Source organism: Alosa sapidissima, chromosome 6 (genome assembly GCF_018492685.1).
Source record: "Alosa sapidissima isolate fAloSap1 chromosome 6, fAloSap1.pri, whole genome shotgun sequence".
In the NCBI taxonomy this organism is placed as follows: Eukaryota; Metazoa; Chordata; class Actinopteri; order Clupeiformes; family Clupeidae; genus Alosa; species Alosa sapidissima.
Genome location: NC_055962.1, coordinates 28,979,864 through 29,003,598, shown reverse-complemented (window position 1 = coordinate 29,003,598; position 23,735 = coordinate 28,979,864). Strand labels below are relative to the sequence as shown.

General features: G+C 44.0%; 1 long non-coding RNA gene across 1 annotated transcript; it reads left to right on the top strand.

Annotated features, from left to right (window-relative positions):
• The first annotated feature begins 4,481 nt into the window (after positions 1–4,481).
• Positions 4,482–22,425, top strand: LOC121711810. Its single transcript, XR_006032449.1, has 3 exons — positions 4,482–4,573; positions 12,133–12,134; positions 22,415–22,425. It is a non-coding gene; the product is annotated as an uncharacterized LOC121711810 (long non-coding RNA).
• The last annotated feature ends 1,310 nt before the right edge of the window (positions 22,426–23,735 follow it).

Sequence of the window (23,735 nt, the reverse complement as noted above, 5' to 3'; positions counted from 1 at the left end):
ACTTCACACTGCAGAACACCTAACTTCATTGCACAACTGACTTGCAACTAGTATTGTGGAAAATTGTTAATCTTCCATGTAACTTGCTGAAACAGTTATGACATCTCGACAAGTGTGAATTGTGTGTTCCTCAGAATCAGGGCAGCTACTGTAATTTCCCATTAGCTAAAACACTTAATACCCTCTAAGCCCGATACAATAGTTGTCTGTGAGCGCTATGACCTCTGATTTGGATGCACTCATTGTTCACCCCAATCAATCCAAATCTGATTTTCAATTGTAGCCTTGATAGTCTTACATTAATCCAAACTAATGTCTGCTGTCATAATCGGGGGCATGGTGTACTGCCATGGGGCCTGTTGGGGTTGCAGGTAATTTAACAATAAGTTACTTAACTTAAACTTGTGTAATTGACCATGCTAAGCCACTTTCAGTATGTCACACGCAAATACTGGCTGAAGAAAAACCTGTTTACTATTCCACTACCCCAGAAGTTTAGATCAGAGCTTCAATTCACTGTGTTTCATTATGTAAAACAAAGTTGCGGTACAATTTTTTTGATATTTAAAATATTGTGGTGGCAGTTCAGTTCTAATAGACTATCCTTTACTAGAAATGTAACAAAGCTTCGCTGTATTCATGTGTCTGGCTTTGCTCGCTGTAGAAGGGATTCTTTCTGTTCCTCAAGAGCTGGGTGAGGCACAAGGGAAGCCTAAAAGCAGGATACCCAACTCCAACACAGTTGTGCTGTGCTGTGTTGTGCTGTATTGTGCTGTATTGTGCTGTGCTGTATTGTGTTGTGCTGTATTGTGTTGTGCTGTGCTGTATTGTGCTGTGCTGTCCTGTATTGTGCTGTGCTGTATTGTGCTGTGTAGTGATGGGGACGAGACTGCCTATGCCGAGTCCGAGTCAAGACCGAGTCTTTGAAGGGTCGAGACCGAGTCGAGACCGAGTCTGTTGGTTTTCAAATACAGTCGAGTCCGAGTCAAGACCGAGTCTTTGAGGAAGCAAGTCCGAGTCGAGACCGAGTCCTTTAGGAGTCGAGACCGAGTCGAGACCAAGACCATAAAAAAATATTAATATTCATAATTTAATATCACCCCAGTTAATAATCAACAGTTAGGCCTACAGACTAAGCTAGATTGGGAATTGTTTAGAGGAGCAGTCTTAACGTCTTAATATGGACTATGCTGACCTACAGACACTCACCGGCAGCAGAGCCATAGAGATAAATAAACGGCTCTGACGGAAGTATCTTTGCATTGCACCATGGGATGTCATTTTCAAATAATGCCGGTCAACATTGCATTTTATTATTATTGTTGTTATGTGTTGTCTGTTTTTTTATATGAACATAAAAAATGCGTTGGTCTCGAGGACTCGGTCTGAAATTACGAGTCCTTCTCCTCCCACTGTGGTCCGAGACCGAGTCAAGACCGAGTCTTTGAAGGAACGAGTCCGAGACGAGACCGAGAAAGCAGAAATTGGTCTCGAGACCGGACTCGAGTACTACATCACTAGTGCTGTGCTGTATTGTGCTGTGCTGTGCTGTATTGTGCTGTGCTGTATTGTGCTGTGTTGTGCTGTGCTGTATTGTGCTGTGCTGTATTGTGCTGTGTTGTGCTGTGCTGTGCTGTATTGTGCTGTGCTGTATTGTGCTGTGCTGTGCTGTATTGTGCTGTGTTGTGCTGTGCTGTGCTGTATTGTGCTGTGCTGTATTGTGCTGTGCTGTGCTGTATTGTGTGTGCTGTGCTGTATCATGCTGTATTGTGTGTGCTGTGCTGTATTGTGTGTGCTGTATTGTGCTGTACTGTATTGTGCTGTGCTGTATTGTGTTGTGTTGTGCTGTATTGTTCTGTATTGTGTGTGCTGTGCTGTATTGTGCTGTGATGTGCTGTGTTGTGCTGTATTGTGTGTGCTGTGCTGTATTGTGTGTGCTGTGCTGTATTGTGCTGTGCTGTATTGTGTGTGCTGTATTGTGCTGTGCTGTATTGTGCTGTGTTGTGCTGTATTGTGTGTGCTGTGCTGTATTGTGCTGTGCTGTGTTGTGCTACACTGCCCTGTGCTGCACTCTGCTATGCTACCCCCAGTGAGACTCTGCAGCTCTGTCTCTACTCCCAGGCACTTTGCTGTGGGCTTTTCTCAAACTCTACATACAGAACAGCGAAGTACAGTGCAGCATCTCGGTTTGACTGTAAATTAATGTGAACGTGAGAGAGAGAGAGAGAGAGAGAGAGAGAGAGAGAGCATGAGTGAGAGGAGGGAAAACAGCAGGCAGTGGCTGGCCTGAGTTCAGTAGTAGCAGTGTGTGGACGTAATGGCTCCCTGTCTCAGGGCCATACGTCTGTACGTCTGACTGGGAGCGGAGCTCCCTCAATTACCTGCTCCGGCGGCAGTCCAAACGGCCTCCCTCAGCTCAGCTCTTAGCTCTGCCCAACTGTACAGGCTGAACCTGCACAGGGTTCTCACACAGAGTACAGTCAGTGCTGAAGGCTTGCCTTTGTGACTTGTGTTTAGACTGTGTGTGTGTGTGTGTGTGTGTGTGTGTGTGTGTGTATGTGTGTGTGTGTGTGTCTGTGTGTTTCTTTGTGGCCTATGAAAAATGTACAAGGCGAGGAATGTCATTACCTCTTTCTCCTGTTCTCTCCTGGTGCCAAACCCACAGCGACTGTTACAGAGGGGGTGATTGTCCGACCCCCTCGCACTGTGCATTTGGCAAGCGGCAATTATGTAAGCCTGTCTCCCTAATATAATAAGAAGTGACTGTGCAATAAAAAAAGAGGGTAAAAGCCTCACAACCCTTCTTTTCATGAACGTTTTAAAGACTGTGGGAGGTGCTGACTACCAGAAAGTGGAAATATGGGGTAGTTGGTAGGAGGGGTTGTTGGAGGGGGGGTAAACATTAACGGCTAAGACTTTTCAGGAGCTCTGAACCGGTTTCCGAAATCTTTTGACCCGAGCCAAGTGAAGTTTTGGCAATCAGGTAAATGGCAGTATAGCTACTGTTACAACAGTGGCAGTGGAGCCAGGGCTTTAGAAATCAGTGTGCCTCCTGGCTTCCACTGAATACGGTCAGAGATGAAAAGACACACCATGTCATGTTCCATGGTGAGACTCAAAACGAGGGGAAAAATTCCCCTTGGTGGGGCGACCACGTAATGAGCTTTGCTCCCATTCTTTGACTTCTTATGAAGCTGTTTCTTTGGCACGAGTTGGCCATCCCGACTGCTGATCCACTTTGGGACTTGGAGGAGTAAAAGGAGAGAGCTTTTGGATTCGGCAGCTGTCAGGCGGCAATCATCAGCTCCCAGTCATGGCTCGAGACCAAACATTTCCCATCAAACCCTCTGGATGGCCTGTAGGCTTTGCCCCTTGTGTGAGGGGAATCTCATGTGACTGTCCGCTCGCAAAGCTAATTAAGACAAGATTATCTCCCATCTCTGTTATGCTGTCAAAGCACAACAGGGGAAGAGGGAAGAGGGGAGGTTCTCAAATCTCCAGTGCCAAGCGCTATTGACCGCACAGAGAGATGTCTGTAGTAAAGGGATGCTGAACGCTCGAGATATAGAACGCTTGTCTTTTAGAACTGCAGAGCGTATTTTTCATTTCAGCATTACACAACAATGACAATAGTAACCAATAAGCTCTACCCAAGCAGCAAAGGTGTAGGGCACATTTTTTCCGGTGTTATTTTGGTTACAGACACATTTAGAAGTTGTTCAGAATAATGTTAGTTTTAGGTTAGGTTGCAGAAGGGTGTAAAACACAACGTTTGAAAAAATATATGTGATAGAGATGTTACGAACATTTAAATAAGTTTTTTTTTATCGTGTCAACTACACGTTGCACAAAGCAGCAAACCAATGTGTACAGTACGTTTTTTTCAGTGTTATTTTGATTACAGACACGTTCAGAATTCATTCAGAATAACTTTGGTTTTAGGTTAAAGTGTAGGTTCCCGATTACGTTTTTTACGCATTCCAAATTGGTTCATAATGGGTGTCAAACATGTTTTGTACACGTTGCAGAAGGGTGTAAACCACATTTGGAAAAACAAAACAAAAACGTGCAATGGACGTGTTTGCAAACATGTAAATGAGGTTTTAATCACATCAAGCACACTTATTCCGCATGTCACATCAACCGCACCTCTGCATGCAATATGGAAAACTTTCGATTTGTGGGTAAGGTTACTTTTCATATAATTCAAATTAATGATGACCTCATTATGCAGTAGCCCAGGCCCTACCATCTGAACCAACATGACTGTCCTTTTGTTTTACATGGTAACAGATAGTATTAACATTGAAGATCATATAACATGTCTGAAACCTTTTCTACACGTCTGTATTCAGTGTAAAATGACACCACACCAGCACCTCCATTAAAGATACACTATGAAAGATTTTTACCTTAATATGACCTCTACGAAGCCAATTTGATGGTAAATGAACTTGTAATAGGGAATCGTTCACCTATCATAGGCATAGAGTATAGCCATAGCTGGTCACTACCGAGAGAACCAGCAATGCAACTTCAAGAATTGTCGACCCGAAGACATCTCGCGAGAATCGTGAAATATTACCTTGTCAGTATATAGCTCTTTTGAGATTTTTGCCTGTTGTTAGTCCTTTGCCTCCACAACTTAAGCATTTTCATTGTGTAAAGGGTGAACAACCATGAGAAATAGGCTATTTACAATGGCAAAGTAATATATATACAGTGTATATCGCGACGCTTGAGGGAGTTCTAGAGTCACCAAAAATATCTGAAACTGCATAGCATACTTTTAAACGTTGGAAATAAGTGTCAAATGTGTTCATTATCACCCATTAACACCGAAACACCGTGGGCCATGAAATTTGGTGGGTATGTAGCCCCACTAGACTTTTACGGAAAAAATTTGTTTGGTCCCCAGGGGCCACTCCCCCGAAACCCAAAAAATGCAGTTTTTCCTAAATAACTACCTGAACCGTGGCATCGAGGATGAAGACATTTTTATGGTATGTTGGTCTCAAGGGCCCACATCAACCTAGCCCATAATCACTCATTTGTGATTTGCACCCCGCTGGTAAAAAATGAAAATATCAATATCATTCTGCTTTAATCGCCCCTCTCTTCAGTTAAGATGTTAAGAACTGCACCAAATTTTATGTGTATGATTAACCTGACATTATCTGGGGGTATGCTAAGTTTCGTAGAATTTCATCCATTGGGGGGGGTGGGGGGGTAACCTGACTCTCGCCAGATGAATTTCGTTCCGCTTAGCTCCGCCTAGCTTCACTCACATCCATCTGGGACCTCTTCTGTTGAGAGTGATTTCTGCACCAGATTTTATGGTAGAGCCAATCAGGACGCAGGGCGGGAGTTTCATAGATGTGACATAGCGTAGAAGCGACTGTGAGACTGTTATCAGCGTCACGGGTTGGCTTCGATGTGAGTGGTTGAAGTAGCACGTCAATAGATGACGGACAAGTGGCTTATCCAATCATATGCAAGCATTTTTTGATTAGGCCCAGCCTTCTGAAGCAACACTTCAATGGATTGCTCCCAGATGGATGAGTGGAGCTAGGCGGAACGAAATTCATCTGGTGCGAGAGTCAGGTTGGGGGGGGGGTCTAAAAAAATTAAGTTATGTGTACATTTAGTGACTGTACACTCATTGGCCTGTAGATGGACACACACACACACACACACACACACGTACGCACGCACACATACACACACAGACAGAAAAACACACATGCACACACACACACATCCACGTACATGCACAAACACACACGCACGCACACATATACACACGCACACACACACAGGCACGCACATACTATCGGTATCGGCAATTAGGCCGATACATAATTACAAATTCAGTAGGATTAAAGGAGAACCAAATATTCATCATCAGTATTGGCGTTACGTAGTAGTTTGTCCACCAGATGGCGCATTGTTGCAGTGAGACGTAATTTTGTTGGAGGTTATTCTAAAGTGGGTTGGAAAGACAATAGACGCTTCCTATAAGGACAACACTGTGTAGTTTAGGCCTACCGCAGAGAACGTCTAATAAGGGTAGGATGATTTTCACATGAAATGTAATTCCCATTTCTTCTTGAAGCCGAAATAAATCTGAAATGTTTATCGGACATGCTTGGTTTTTACTGCAGGTAGGCCTACGCTAATCTTATACAAGTTATATCAATAGACTAGGACCTAGGTAAAATAATGTTAGGCCTACCGTTAGCATTGGTTGAGTGATGGAGGCCATTTTGATTATTGGTGTATTTGTAGAAAAACATAAATGTGGTTACCAAGCAAATTGATATCAGCGCTGTAATTGTATCTTTCGACTGTCATCTCATTCTTTTCAGACCATAGCCTAAGTGAGTTAGCCACAACGCGTTTGCTAACACGACGGTTTTCTAATGGAAAATATACCTGAAAGATAACCTGTCTATGAAGCATGCTAAACAGGCTGGGATATGTCTGCTTGCTAAATAGGTTGTTCTGCTGTTGATTCGCTCACCTTCCTTAGTGGCCCTGTCAGTGCTTTGTAAAATGTTGCATTAAGACCACAAAAAGTCTCAAAAAGCATCTGAGCTAACGTTCATTCCCAAACACCCACTAGGCTACTTCAATACTCTATTTTCAAAGGTGTTTCAAGTAAGGAAGAGCATGGCTCAAAGTAAAGTAACTAGTGCTGAGACGACATAATTGACTACATAAATTCGTCAAAGTGAAATTTGTGTCAACTCGCCGCAATGTAGATTTATTAACGCACCCGTGATGATCTACAGCAGGGCTGTACACATAATCGTAATATTATTTGTTGCACGTGCTACAAAAAACATTCTGTGCAATGGATGATTTACCAACGTTACACCGTACTTTGAGAGATGTATCCAGGGCAGGGCTGTACATATAATCGTAATATTATTTGTTGCACGTGCTACAAAAATCATTCTGTGCAATGGATGATTTACCAACGTTACACCGGTCCGATACAGTTTTGCCTATGGCTATACATGCGTGAGACTGAGACGCCTGTTTATTTGTTTGAAGTGCGTGCAGGGTGTGAGAGGGGAATCGATGTGCTTTGATTCCAGCTTGGTAGTTATATAGTCTGTGAGATTAAAAAGCATGTGAGTGTGAAGTATCCAAACAATGACACTTTCATTATGACTTTCATTATGGCTGCTTTAGCCACAGACCTTCAACTACTGTGCAGTAGGTCCCATTTAGAAGTGGCCACTTCATTTGCGCTTTCCGTGATTCACGGAGCTGCATGAAATGTATTACAACTTTTCGCCACGATGTGGTAGCTTAAGTCCGCTTGATACTGTAAGGCTTAAAGAAGCCCTATGCAACAATTTTAGCAAAAATGACCTTAATTATGCAGGTTAAGAGTCGTTCTGATGGTTCTACAACACTTTTTGGGTCGTTTGGTGGGTGTTTCGTCTCCCCCTAATGCTTCTCCGCGGAAAAAACGAATATGCAACTTTCTAGTCGCGGTCCGAACAAATCCGGATGTGACTCAGCGGAAGTATCCAATCGCGCCTCGAAAATGTAGTCAGATTGTAGTTTCTAAGAAGACTGCAAAACGGACTCCGACTTGGCTTTGTTGCTGTTGAAATTGTAAGTAGCCTACCCTTGGGTGAACTTCGTTTTTGTAATGTAGTTTGATAGTCTCTTGAACAATGTGTTTGCTCGACCGTTTTATTGTGAGCCCTGTATGTGTTTAGCTTGGTTTCTTGATGGCTAGCTGCTAGCTAGTGGGGGTTTAGCGTAGCAGTCACTTGCTACCGAAGCTGCAGGGGGAGCTATGTCGTGAAAAATGCCCAGAAAAAAAAACCCAGAAACAGCGAAGGAATAACCAGACCTGCATAGGGCTTCTTTAAGCCATTGGTTTCCAAAGGAGATTTTATTTGTGTCGCCAGCATAGCCTATTGACAATTTATGTTGTCAATAGGCCTAGCTTACCCAGCCGGCACACGACCGACCTTCAACGTTGAAATATAGGGGAAATAACGTCAGTTGTTGCGTCAATGTTGAAACAATGTTGAAACAATGTTTAATGCTAAATGGTTGTAAAAGGGTATGTAGACAAACTTTGAAACAACGTTGGTTGTAAAAAGATCAAGAAAATCAATGTTGAATTATAGGTGAAATAATGTCAGTTGTTGTGTCAATGTTGAAACACTGTTTTAATGCTAATTATAAAATGTTGACAAATGGTTGTAAAATAAGAAATCAAGGAAATCAGCACCAATGTTGAAATGGCGGATGTTAAAATAATGTTGCGATATCAACGTTGATTCAATTTGCAAATCCAACACATAATTCAACGTTGATTCACCTGATTCACCCGTTTTTTTTAAAACGTTTATAACGGTTATTAACCGTTGAATCAATGTTGAAATGCCAGCAGGGTATACTTATGTAGCTTATGGAAGCTAACAGCTTTCTATTAGGATCTAGTTTGTTAACAGTCATGGTTTTGTCATAAACTCCCTCTATGCATTTTTGCATTTAGAATAGCCAGAACGTGGATATCTCAATCGGAAAATTAAACAATATCGGGTGCCTACCATGGACTAGGTTGGGTGAACCCAGCCTGATCTGCCGGTGATTTAGTGTAAGTGACCTTTCATCAATCCAGTTGCAATGGATGAACTGTGATGAACTGCCCTACTTGTGATTGTTTAGAGATTTTAAAGGTTTTATAACAATGCTACAACTTTTTTGGCTAGTGCTACAAATCTATTCACCTTTGCAGCGCCAGTAGGCTACTTTCTCTGCAGCCGCACACACACACACACACACACAGGCATGCCAAACAAGCATACGCAAAAGTTTCAAGAGTGGAGGATGGAGTAGAAGATGGAGACAAATTGATTAGTGTGATTTATTTTCGCGGAACGGATGTACAGGACTGAGCGGCGGTCATATTTTTCATCTAGTTTAATGTTATGTTTTGCACCTGTTTTGAATGTGTTATTCACGTTAGAGTTTGGTTGGTGTGAGTTGACACTAAATCAGCACCTTCTTCAAACATTGCAATCGTTGTCAAATACATTAATTTTCGTACATTCCTGATTACAATGTTTAATGCACGTTTTTAATAGACTTCAAAGGTGTCAAAAACCACGTTTAGAGAACTAAAGTACAGAACAGAAAACACATCAATTTTGTTGAACACCAAAATACAACCTAAATCAAACATTGGTTTTGGTTCAAAAGGGCCTGAGGCCAACTAAATATACCTTGTGCATCTATCTGAGGTTCATTGGAAGGTTCCCTGCCTAGTCTAGTTTCACTAATCCCTCCTTTTCCCTTGATTAGCACTCGTTGGCATTGTAAATACACACACACCTGTGTAGGATGTAACACAAGGCGACGGTGGCTACTGGAGCCAAGCGCTCCTGCTCAGCCTGGTTCTGCTCTCTGAAGTTAATTAAGAACATTGGTAGCATTTGCAGCATAGTTCCCTCTTACTGCAGAGCACGCCTCTCCATCAGGGAATGGCGGGCATGTCAGGGGGGAAACCCTATCCCACTCACGAGTGCCCTGCTCACCAGGGGCGATGACTGACACTCTGACTCGCTGAAAGCTCAGTGTCATCGTGTCTAATTGATTGATGTCATGTCTCTTTTTTTCCCCATTTTCAGAATCGTCATTTTGTCCTTTTGTTATTTCCTTCTTTAGCTATCCTTTATGTATTGATCCCCCCTTCTCTCCATCTTTCTCTTTTGGCAACTCATTCCTTATCATCTCTGCTTTCTTATTCCCTTTCTGTCCCTCTTTTTCAAACTCATTGAATCTCTCACTCCCTCTCTTTCTTAGATACAGTAGATAGATAGATAGATACTTTATTAATCCCCAAGGGGAAATTCAAGGTCTCAGTAGCATACAGACATCACACACAACATGCACTTATAGCAGAAAGCAGACTCCTCTCTCCCTCTTTCATTCTCTTCTCTTATTCCATCTTTTCTCTCTCTCTCTCTCCTTCTCGTGCTTTCCCTCTCACACTCTACTCTCTTGCCCCCCCCCCGCCCCTCCTTCTGCGAGGGTTTCCCCCGGTAAACATATCTCATGCAGCTGCACTTGTTCCCCTGCCTGCCCCGGCCGGCCCACTCCGTGCTCCACACAGCTGGATCCAACCTCTACCAGATCCATATCACCCCGGCCCCCCTTTCCCACCTCCATCCACTGTTCTTTATGGCGGGACTACAGATGGTCCCCACACACACACACACACATACACACACACACCACACCACACACACTCCAGCCACCCCACCCTAGTCTCCTTCCCTCCCAGATGCTTGTCTTTCAAGATCGTTTCCCAAGTAAGAGGATCAGATAAGGCCAGATCCCCTTGGAAATGTAATGAGAAAATTGTGAAAGGCAGAACGTAATAAGCCTGATTTTCCTTATCCATGGTGCAGATTGGTCCTCAGCGCATGGCTTCATCTCGGGTATTCATCAAACCAGTGCAAAATAAAAAAACACTCACACTGTCCTGTGAACCATTATCGCTGCCATTGATTCTGAAAGACCAGTGAGAGGGGTTAAAAAGAGTGGCAGTAAATTGCTGCTTTGTACCGTGGCTGGCGCTAACATGCCTCTCTCATTTAAAAAAGAGGTTTGGCAGAATAGCATACATACTCCAGTGTGAGCAAGAGCGGAACATTTTAAATAATTGAAGTGGCCTAATTAGGGCACTTTTGTGTCATTTAGCACACTGGGGCTTAGAATACCTAACATGAAGTGCATATTTAGCCTTCTTAGCCCGAGAATAGTAGGCTGCTGCATGCAAATTGCCTTTGTTTTCTGTTTTTGTGCGCTACATGAAGGAGCAGTGTGACCTGTCCTCACACCCATACCTGCCCAAGTCTGCTCATCCGTCTTTTGCAAGTGTAATGAGTGTTGATTTCGCTGTTATTTCTCCAAAGCAGCTGCTCATCCATTTTTCATGGACAGCGGGCAGTAAACTCTTTGTGTTTATTTCTCAGCTTTTTTCATGCAGTTGTTTGTCATCACTCCGGTAAAACTATATATATAAAAAAGACAGGCGATGTGTCCATTAAAATTCATCCATGCAATTACCAGTCTGCCTTTGCCTGGGGTAAATTGCTTCTGAAGTGGTTTGGCCCTGTGAAAAAGACATAGGAAAAAGGAGTGGAGGTGTTGTGTCTCATGGTGGAGATTAAAGGCTAACTCACTGTTATTTGTCCATTACTGTAAAGCACTCAACAGAGTAAAACTCCCAAATCCTCACACCCTTTGCCCTGTCATTTGGAAATGCATTATGCTTAGATGGATTAGGGGTTATCAGTGTACTGTGGCTTTTACAGTTTATTTTAAGGTTTTCTCGAAAATACAAACAAGTGCACTGGTAAATAGAGAATATTTACTTACAGCATACTCATACTCAATACTCATTAGACATTTTCAGCACTTTTCAAAATATCTTTTTTTAGTATTTAACCACATTACTTAGACCCTACAGGCCTACACCTTCTGTGGTCATTAGCATAGCTAATCATTATCTACAGTAACATAAATATTGTGGGTTTGCTTCCCTGTTATCCAAAAGCCTGGCTGCTCTGCTCTACTCCAGCTGGGTTGTGTTTTGGGAGCAGTCTGTTTTGTTTTGTTGCCTGGTCAGTCACGCGATCAGTGGAGCTTAATTTACAGTGGACTTTGTATGGGTTTCATATGAAGACTGACTGTTAGGCTTTTCATTAACCTGCCTCAGATCTGTGGACATATTGTACAATGATGTGCCAAATGGAGAATGGGGTGAAGAGAGAGAGAGAGAGAATATAATATCAGTCATAAACGTTTACAGTATGACTTGTTTATGACACGTTCATGACCATGTCATGTCACTCTTATGTCGATACTGTCAAGTAAAGTGTAACCTAAAGTTCTGTAGCACAGGTATAGTCACGCAAAAGATTGTGCAAACACCCGTAGGTTGTAATACATTTTCTTTCCAAGTGCACACACGTAATGGCAAGCCAGAGGAGCATTTCTCTGAGTTGGATCAGAATTGAAGACTCTTCCTCTAAGTGTCTGTGTTATGTTATGCTGTGTGTTTTAATATGCATGCTGCAAGCTGCAGAGGCGTTATGAGAGGTCCTCTGTTCAGGAGGCCAGTCTCCACACAGTGGCCTGCGAGATCTCAGAGGAATGTTAGTAATTAGCTCTGTAATCACTGGCTTTGGGAAATCGGCAAAACCACACAGCTGATCTCTGTGTGCTGTGTGAAAAGGGGTCTGCCTGTAGTATAAAATGGCCCAAATGTGTGTGTGTGTGTGTGTGTGTGTGTGTGTGTGTGTGTGTGTGTGTGTGTGTGTGTGTAAGTGTGTGTGTGTGTGTGTGTGTGTGAAAGTGGCATTTGTGTGTGGTTAGTTTCTGGTAGACCTTTGTATGGTTTTGCTTTGCCCTGTACAGTAATCAGTCAAAGCTCAGTGACCCCTCGGCTTTGGCAATGGCCCTGAATTCAACACACACACACACACACACACACACACAGACACACACACACACACAGTCAAGTGTCAAGCACCAAACTAAAGACGACGAGGCCTTATGCACCACCAGTATACATGGCCAAGCTTAGCCAAACGGGGAGAGCTGCGATGCATGACGGCGATTACGTAAAGCACGAGACAACCAGGGCCCCCTGAGCATGCCAGTAACTCAGACGACTTGGCGGATCTCCACTGATTAGGTGATGACAGATCCGCAGGCCTTATGGCAGCTTAAACTCATGTTTCCACTCACTACCACTTCACTAGTGAATAAATAGCGTTTTTATGGGACTGTTGCTGGTGGAGTTTGTCATAGGTTGATAATGAGGTTCAATGTTGTTGTTGTTTTTGTCAAAACTGTCATGAACTCATTTGACCATTATGCCGCATCAGGTCCAAAGGGTTTTGTTTCAAAGGGGTTTGTAACAAACTCGATCCCTGGTTAGCCTCTGTGAAGACTACGCAGGTAAATTGAAAAGAAACCAATGGCAGGCGTTTGTCTGTTTGTGTCATGGCGGAGATGAAGGGTTGACTCTCTGTCATATGACCATTACTGCACACTGCTCACTGCTCAGCGAAAGAAAATCAAAAGGCATCTACTGGTGGTTATTGTCGTTCACTGCTCAGTGTGACCATTCAGGAAGAATAACATTGTTTTTTTAGTTTGGGGGGATACTTACTGTATGTATTTGAAAAGGAAACGGTGATTTGAACGGAAAGAATGGAATCTGCCTGGAGCCTGTGGCGGCGTTATCACAAAGGACACATTGTGCTCCGTCAGAGCGCACTGGGTCCCAGCAGGTGGAGTTTTGCAGAGACCCCTCAGCCCCACGCCGACCCGGCGCATTCCTCCCATTCTCTCACCTATCGGTTGCATAACAGAGCACAACACAACACCACGCAGATCCTGCCTTACTGCACAACATATGGCCCCTAATGGTTTATATCGGTTTGCTCTCTCTCTCTCTCTCTCTCTTAAATCTTTCCATGTGTGAGGAGGAGGAGGATGAGGAGGAGGAGGGGGAGGTGGAGGATGAGGAGGAGTAGGAAGAGGAGGAGGTGGAGGAAGAGGAGGAGAAAGTGGAGGTAAGAGGTGGAGGAGGAGGTGGAAGTAAGAGGAGGCACTGGAATGTGAGGCAGATGTCTTCCATAAAGGTGTGATGTCATTACAAAGCCTTGAAGAGCACAGGAGTGTCTGACCACTCTCGGGCTCCAGGAAGTGAGCCCCCCCCCCCCACCCCCCCACTGCACCCTCACACCCACCCACTGCACCCTCACACCCACCCACTGTACCCTCTCACATGGAGGGTTTGTTGTGATTGCAGATTGCATGGAGTTCACAGAGAGTGAGTGTATGGTGCACAGAAAGAGTATCAGGAGCAGGCATGCCGACTATCAACATGACACACACTTCATTACTTCAACTGATGTGCAGGTTGGCGCCTTGCATGGAGTGTGTGTGTGTGAATGAGTGAATGTGAGGCATTACTCTTTAAAGCACTTTGAGTGCTCAGAGAAGTAGAACAGTGCTATTTAACTGTTGACTCTCTACAGTGAGGTCTCTTCAGATTCTCATGCATCTTTAAATAATGACCACTGATCAATACGAAAGATTTTAGAAAAACAGTGCAGTGGAGTTTTTTATATTTATATACTTATATTACTTTTTCTGTGGTAAGTGCATGTTGTGTGTGATGTCTGTATGCTACTGATACCTTGAATTTCCCCTTGGGGATCAATAAAGTATCTATCTATCTCTATGCACTACTTTACTGTGGCTTACCTGTGTCAGTAGGATACTTTGGATAAAAACAAATGCTAAATGACGAAATGTAGCAACAAGAACAACAAAACATGAACCAGACCCTATTCTGAGCATCAGTCAAGGATTACTGGAACTAAAAGAACAGGTTGATGACTGACAAAAGGCGCAGGTGTAATGCATGAATGAGCAATTTTCTGCACTTTGCAATACAAAACGGACTATCATGTCATCTACACCCCCATACACAACAGCAATCATGTCATATTCACTCCAGCATCACCATGACAACACAGCACACACATCCTTCGCTGGGAACTGTTTTATCCCCCCCTGGCCTTCCACCACCCACCCAGCGCTTGGAAGGGTCCAGCTCCCTTTTCTTTTCACAAGCCGTGAAGCACACTGACAAGCACGGCTTATTCATCCTTCGGCAGCTCCCAAGCGAGTGGACAGTCTACACCGTACAAGCCACACTGCCCTTCGTCCAGGCGGGGGTGGCGGGGGGGGGTCAGACGGACGGACAAAAGCTGTGCTATTTTCCTTGGTGTCTTCCCAGCGTGGTTATTGTCTCGGCGAAAGGAGCCCGTAAAATGGGCAGAGGAGTGGAAACAGAAACAATCGTTTGTTTCAGACCTTTTAACCTGAGCCGAGGAGGAATGGGAGGGAGGGGGTGGGGGGTGTTAGCGAGGGTGCAGGTGGGTGGGGGGGCCATAGGGGATGGTGGGGGGGGGGGGGTGGGATCAAGGGGGGCTGGCCAGTCCCAGGGCCAAGAACCACAGATGAGCAGCTCGGACAAAAAGCCTGGTGTCGTATGAAACTTGGGAGGCTCTTTGTCCTGGGCCCTGGACAGCGCAAGATAAACAGTGCGCTTTTTGCGAAGCCAGCAAGTGGTTGCATTGAATGATGGGACAAAAGACTGATGCTCCTCACCACAATCCCCACCCATGCGTGTGTGTGTGTGTGTGTGTGTCTGTGTGTATGTGTGTGTGTGCATGTGTGTGTGTGTGTGTGTGTGTGTGTGTGTCTGTGTGTATGTGTGTGTGTGCATGTATGTGTGTGTGTGTGTGTGTGTCCTGTATCGGGCTAGGCCATCTTGCTGTGCCAATGTGTGCTCTTCACTGAGGTGTACGTATACACCAGGCCTCCGGGCCGAGCCAGCCTGGTCCATGAGAAGGAGCTTATTCATCTAACCCCCAACACACACACACACACACACACACACACATACATGCACACACACACATACACACAGACACACACACACACACATACACGCACACACACACACACATGTGCATGCACGCATATACACAAACACACACACACGCATGCACACACACGCACACACACTCACACATACACACACACAAACACACACATGTATGCACGCACATACACAAACACACACACACACATGCATGCACACACTCACACACAAACACATAGACACACACACACACACACACAAACACATAGACACACACACACACACACACAAACACATAGACACACACACACACACACACTGGCTTCCCAGCAGAAGAGTACACTCTGCGCTGAAGGGCTCCAGTTTCTGTGGCTCCTTTGTCTCACTGAGCTTAGTGTGGACACGAAATGGGGCTGCAGGCAACCCAAAACCATCCCTCACATAACACACAGACACACACACACACACACATATACACACACACGCGCACACACACACACACATGCACACACACACACGCACACACACATATACACACACACGCACACACAGACACACACACACACACACATACACACGCACACACACACACACACACACACACACACATATACACACACACGCACACACACACGCACACACACACACACACATGCACACACACACACACACACACAGAAAGGGCATGAGATTCTCCTGGGACTCAAGCACCCACTTTAGCCCACTGTTTTGAACTCACAAGTGAGGCTCGTGTTCCTCCTTTTAAGAAATATCACCATGACAACTACTACTACTACTACTGTTACAATGTGAAATAAGAAATAAATGAACAAAAATAATCACTATTCTTCAGCTCACTTTTCAGTTCATTGGGGCACTCAGTACTTAAAATAACATTCAAAACAGCCAGTGACATAAAGAGTATTTGAATGTTTCAGTGACAAACGACTGCAGAGTCTCTCTTCCAGGACCCAGGGAAACTGAATCAGTGGTGCTGTAACCAGAGCTGCATACCTGTTGCTGTCTTGGCTCAGCACGGTGGCATTGGGAGAGACTATCTGTGTGCCGGGAAGGTTGCTGGGCGGGAGCTGTTGGACTGCCAAAGTTCATAAGCTCCTTTTTTTTCACCGATACACAAACCTCAAGATTGTGTTGCTCTCTGTTGCCTCTATGAAAAGATTGCTACCACTTGGGTGGCACAGGGGGTAGTTCAGATTTGGGGGCGAAAAAAAAAAAAAAAACGCTGAAAGAGATATGTATACTGTCCATATATATCTGAATTTCATCTGCTATAAATGAGCTTCAAAGACAGCCCGCCTGTGTGGCTCCACCGGCATGGTATCTAAGACACGGAGTGGGTGGAGGGCAAATATGTGGTGGCAGAAAGGCATCTGTCAGCTGTGTGTGTGTGTGTGTGTGTGTGTGTGTGTCCGTCCGTCCGTGTGTCTGTGTGTGTGTGTCCGTGTCTGTGTGTGTGTGTGTGTGTGTGCCCACGTCGGTAGCAGCTAACTGATGGCCTCTTCATCGTTCCTCAGGTTCCTCCCAAGACCTCTTCCAAGAGCCGGGGCGGCCAAATGGTGGCCGGTTACACAACCAGAAGGAAGGAGGAGGTAGAGGAGAAGAAATGGCAGGCGATCCATCTCCGACACAGCCAGCGTGTGGTGGGGTGTTTTGGGAAGACCTCTTTGTTTTTTAAACCTCAGGACCCACCTCTATACACTTGGAAGTACTATAACCTGACAGATGTGGAAGGGCTTACGTAACAACCTCGGTGTAGATTTCAAGGATGTTGGTGGCACGGTTACGTTTCGGAGAAGACAAATGGACAGCAACCGGGTAGAACAAGAAGCAACAGCTGCATAGACAATTGGCTGCATATATAAGTATAAGTATAAGTATAAGTATATATACTCTTTTGATCCCGTGAGGGAAATTTGGTCTCTGCATTTATCCCAATCCGTGAATTAGTGAAACACACTGCACACAGTGAACACACAGTGAGGTGAAGCACACACTAATCCTGGCGCAGTGAGCTGCCTGCAACAACAGCGGCGCTTGGGGAGCAGTGAGGGGTTAGGTGCCTTGCTCAAGGGCACTTCAGCCGTGGCCTACTGGTCGGGGTTCAAACCGGCAGCCCTCCGGTTACAAGTCCGAAGCGCTAACCAGTAGGCCACGGCTGCCCTCACAAATTCACAAATACAGCTGCACTCACAAATACAGATTGTGAACTTTCAATATTCTATCAGAGGTGCTTAGAAAACCAATAGGCAGCTGCTACACTACCCCCTCAATATTTCTCAGGGGTGTGATTCTTCCGTTTTTTTCGACTTGAAAATGAGACCCACGCAATTCGTATAGATCCGCTGAGTTTTTTTTTTTTTTGGGGGGGGGTGTCTATCGGTCAGAGGTAGGCTATATTTCTGTATAACATAGGCCATTGTTATGTAGGCTATAACAGGTCGCTGACAATGACGATGGGTTTTGTGCTTCACATCTTTCCGAATATCACGCCGCAAGTAGGCTAGTGTATTCCGTTTACTAGTGGATTTTATTGAAAGTGAAAGTAGACGGGTTGATCAGCTGCTTCTGAAGAATGCTTGATTCAAGTGTATGTGGCGAACTAGTTTCTCAGCAGAAGCCATGAAACGGTAAAGGTCAACAAATTGATTTAAAAAGACATCATGTATGAAGTTGTTTTTTTTCTCGTTTTGGCTTTGTGTCGGGTTCGCTGTCAGGATTTTCCGATAATGAATCTCGTGATGCTGATATTGAATTTTAATTTCTGCGCGTGTAAGCTGCTTGAAGTTAGCGGTGACAGACTAGCCTAACCTTGCAGGTTTTCATAGTTTTAACCACAAAGCCTGTCTAGGCCTACTACATTGTTTAGTTAACACCTTGTCATTTCGCGTTTGTCCAGCCGTTCACCTCCGTGAACCTTGCGCCCCGTCTAAAACATATTTCGGGATGCCATATCTCACCATGAGAAAACGTAACGTTATGGTGACAGTGCCAAGAGATCAAAGCTTTGGCATGCTTAGTAAACATTGGTCTTGCACATAATATTGAGCTGAATTTTTAGTGGAAATAGCCTAGGTCTACTGTAGCATTGTGCTGCTGATAGATAAAAAGTCGCCTATTTAAAAGCGCATTCCGCATTTTAACCCTAGCGCTCCATTTAGTGTGTGCGCTTGTAAAACTAGTGTTGTAGCCGCTTAGCCTACACAATCCTGGCGCAGTAGCTTAAAACAGTAAGAGCCTACCATTTATTTTAGGAGGAGATATGTAGGACTTACAGTGTTACTTTGGGAAGAGAGGAATCGATGTAATTTGATTCTCTTTCGAACTGAAATATCAACAACCTTCAAGTTGCAAATCAGCATCAATATCAGTAGGCCTATCACATGATTCACTATTTTGTACATAGGCCCAGAGGACTGTTAGGGGCAGGCTATATATTATCATCAAGTAGGATAGTAAATAATTTAGTCAACATTTTAACTCAATGTTGTTATAATCGTTGTAATTGTTATAAACAAAACATGTTATAAATTGAAAAAAATCCATGGTTCTGCGTCACTGTTGGAAAAATAATCATGATGGCCTATATATTTCAGCCATATTTGGTTTAGTCTTGTGTAGGCCTAGGCTACTTTGCTCTATTATAAATTTGTTGCTATAATGTTTGAAATATATGTATCTCAATGTATCAATACTTCCCATAAAAGTCATCAGATGTCATCATTTAAGGGGTTATTTTTCAAAATTTTTGCCCCCCGACCCCCCTAGTATTTGGCCCAAACATATTTTCTTTAAGGCCCTTTTCTAGTGCCACCCCTGCATAGGATTTTCCTCATGAATTTTATGAAGTGCAGGTGATGTAAATATATACGGTAGTCAACACTATAGTACACTAAAGTACTCAAACCATCGGGGGGGGGTCACTCCGTGCTACGTATATTTTCCTTTTTTTTATTTTATCTTTGCCAATCACACCCCTGATTTCTGTGCAGTTTCCTGTTTTTTGCAGCATTTATGTCTCCATGTGTTTAAAAATCTCATAAAAGAAAAGAGGAGAATATGACAAATGTACAGTAACCCATATTAGTCTCCAGCTGTCAGACAACAATGTGGGTTCTCTGTAGACACCTGGACCTCCTTTTGTCCAGAGAGAGCTAAAGAGGGACTATAGGGACATATTACTGTCATGGGCTATTACTCATACTTACATTACATTGCTTAACGGCACATACTCCCTGACCTGTGTTCTCTTGTTGTTCATTGTGATGGGGGACAGTTAGAGCGCTGATCATTTGTCACAATAGCACCATGGAGACGGTTACCGATGTTGTATATTTGTGCAGGTAGAAGTGAAAAAGAGAAACGAAAAGGTGGAGGGGGGGTGGGGGGGATAAAAAGGCTTACGTGGTGGTTGTAGGAAAGAACGAGGACAGAGCGCCGGTATCACACCACCACCTGACATATCACACCTCCTCGAGGACGGTTCTGCGGTTGTCAGTGGGAGCCCCTGAAAGCCACAGACTTCCTCTCGAGGGGGAACAGAACCGTTCCGGCCGAGTCAATCATCCCACTTGGTCTTGTTTGAACAGATTGGATGTTTGTCAAAAGCTTTTTGGAGGGCGAGATGTGCCGCAGTGACGTTTTTATAACCAAAATCCCAGCCAAGTGGAGGATCCCACTCGTAAGCATATTTGTGTTTTTGCTGTTTTTTCGTTGGGCATGACATACACAGCTGCCTGCTGCTTGCGTGAGAGCATAGTCAACTAGACAACAGACAGCCACGACCTGTCATGGAGAACCACACGAAAACTTAAGTTGCAACCGATGCTCTGCCCATCTCAAGGAACAAGGAACAAAACAGAACCTCACTGTTTCCCATCATGCATAGAGAAATATACCAGCTCTGATGTCACCAGTGTTCCATTCCATCAGTCTCTGAGCCATGGCCTTTAAAGCAACATAATATAGTTTTTTGCCATAAAATAATGGTTTTCAAATCACACTAACTTACAATGCTGTGTATGGATTCTCTTACATTGCCTCATTCGCAGAGGCGCACCTTGTAAATAGGCAAGGCAGGCAACTGATTGACATGGAAAGTGATTTTGCGTGCTCCTGTCCTGTTGTGCAAACAGAGCATCTGTGCATGTATGCTATAGACTTATAAACAGAGGATCTGTGTTCAAAAGAGTTCAAAGAATCCGTATAGCCTACATATTTAGGCTACTGTTGTAAACGTCAATCGAGGGTGCCAAGTGATGATGGATCAACATCGATCGGAGTTTGGCATTGACTCAATGAAGTTATGGTAGGCTAATGTTAATTGGCAGAAAGATTGAACATGGTTTGCTACATCTATATGACAGTAAACTTAAGCTAGCTAGCAACAGTTACAAGTAGCAAGTAGTTAAGCAAGGAGATGTTAACGTTATGTTGCGTCAATTGCAATGGATATTGCTTTAAAGTAAGCTTGGCCTTCAAATACTGTCAAATAGCTTGGCCTTCAAATACAAATCAAATACTGTCAGCCTCTGCTTTAAGCGTATAGCTTATAGCTTTAGCTTTCCAAAAACGGGAGATTTTTTTTGGCGGGGGGGTCAGTGTTTATACCGGATCTGTGTTTGCATATTTAATACGTTTCATACACGTGTTTCAACACTGCATTTCGGTCGTTGCTTTTACCTTACCATTACCTTACGCATGCCAGTTATGTATCCGCCAGCTGCCTGCCTGCAGTCTACTTCCAAAACTCCAAAGCTGCTTGCTGTCAGATTTGGTTCCGAGGGCACAAGTTCAGTGTATTAACTCAATAACAGTTTATGTGATGTGTTAATAAATTAAATTCCCAACAATTTCACAACAGCTAGTTCTGGAATAGGCCATTCAACTAGCCCGCTTGCTTACGACCAGACGCAGGCTGCGCAGTCGGCACCCGCTTGCTTATTTGGGTTTTGGGTTGCCCAAACAAAATGCCTTTTAGCCTATCACAAAACGGCTAAACAAAATTGAAACTAAGTGATTGTGTATGTGTAGGGTGTATTTCATACACAATCTGGCAACCTGAATGGATCAATGATTTTAAAATGAAGTTTGATGGCCATGCAGGAGAGAAATAGCAAAACGGGAGGGTGCTGGGAGATGACCTTGAAATACGGGAGAAACCCGGGAAAACAGGTATGAGCTAACGGTATGGATATAGGCACTGCTATCAGAGCAAGGCGTTAGAGATGGCGCATGACGTGCAGTGATGCCTCATGGCCTACCCGTATTCAAAAAAAAAAAAAAAAACGCCAGATTTAAGTGCCACCGAAATGAGGCACCGAAATCCACATTGTTATTCGATGTGGTTACTACCGTTTGCGTCGGCACCGGTGCCATATTAGAACCGTGTTTCGGTGCCCAACCCTATGTATTTGGCATGCATTACAACGGATCATAACTTTAAAAAAAAATGCATGCAAACTAAATAAACTCAATTTAATTCGCAATAATGTCACATTCGCAATAATACCCACTGACAATGGTGAGCCAGATACCTCAAAGAAAAATAAGGGATCATTCAATACGAAATATGACGAGTCATATTTAAAATATGGTTTCGCAGAGACCGGTGACTCGCATGCACCAAGTCCTTTATGCGTGGTATTTGGCGATAAGTTGTCAAACGAAGCAATGAATCATCAAAGCTAATTCGACATCTAGAGTCCAAGCATCCTACACTTAAAGACAAACCCCTTGATTTCTTTGAGCGTAAGAAACACAAGCAAGAAGGACAAAAAACTAGTGCGTAAAGCAACCACATTGGTGAACGTGGCTGCGCTAAAAGCATCATAGTGGCTAGTCGGATTGCTAAATCTAAGAAGCCCTTTACTATTGGGGAAGAGTTCATTCTTCCTGCTGGTAAAGGCATGTGCAATGAACTCTTTGGGGAGGCTGCAGCTAAAAAAATAGCTCAGGAACCGCTTTCTGCAAGCACTGTCCATAGGCGAATTGATGATATGTCAGAGGATATTGAGGCACAGTTGTTAGAGAGGGTGAATGGGTCACCGTGGTACGCTATCCAAGTTGGTTGGTTGCAGGTCACTGGCCAGAGTGTTTGAGTTGCGAGAGCCGCTGCAGAGATTTCCTACAGAAAAAAAGTCACCGTTAGCTGCATATTTTAGTGATGAGGGCTGGGTGTCAAAACTCGCTTTCCTGTGTGACATATTCGGGTTGCTTAGTGACCTCAACCTGTCACTGCAGGGGAGAATGACGACTGTCTTTAAACTGGCAGATAAAGTCGCTGCATTTAAAGCCAAGCTTGATTTGTGGGTACGACGAGTGGATCGGGGTGTATTTGATATGTTCCAAACAGTAGTGGGGGTTTTGGGAGAGACTGAGGCAGGGCCCTTTCTCTCGCAGCTGGTGCGCGATCACCTTGTTGCGCTTTCAAATGAGTTTGAGCGTTACTTCCCATCCTCCAAAGATCCACGGCAAACCAATGAGTGGGTCCGCAACCCATGTCAATATCCCGAATAGTCCTAACTTGCCAGCGCAGGAGGAAGAGCAGTTGATCGAAATTGCAAATGACGGTGGTCTTAAGAGTGTGTAGGCTATGAGGAAACCTCATATTACGGAGCCCCGTATATGTCATGGGGAAAAAAAAAATAGCAAAAAAAAAATAGCACGAAATAGCAATTCGTTCCCACAAAATAATAAGTTGTGGCCACAAAATAGCAATTCGTTCCCACAAACTACTAATTTGTGCCCACGAAATATTAATTAGTTCCCACGAAATAGTAATTTGTGGCCACAAAATATGTATAGTCTAACGTGCACTGGACAGCTGGGTGAGCAAATCGAGCGCCAGCTGTAGAAGCCTGTCGTGTCTTTTCTCATCACTCCCCACCAGCTCTCAATTCTCTGGGTTGCAGTAGGGTACAACCGGGACGATTGAAACGGGGGACGAATGAAACATTCCGGTTTTCTCCAAGTGCAACGATGATAGACAGACATCATTTGGACAAAACATAGAGCATATTAACCTCCGTTGCTCAGCCAAATAACATCCTGTTACGTCCTGTTATCACGGAGTTACAGGCGATAAACGATTTCTGATGGTCACAAGTTTACTTCATTAGCGGTTTATTTTTTTTGATTATTAAAGAGTGTTTTTCATTTAAAGGTTTGACTTCATGCTTATTCAGTAGAGCATTTAGTGCTC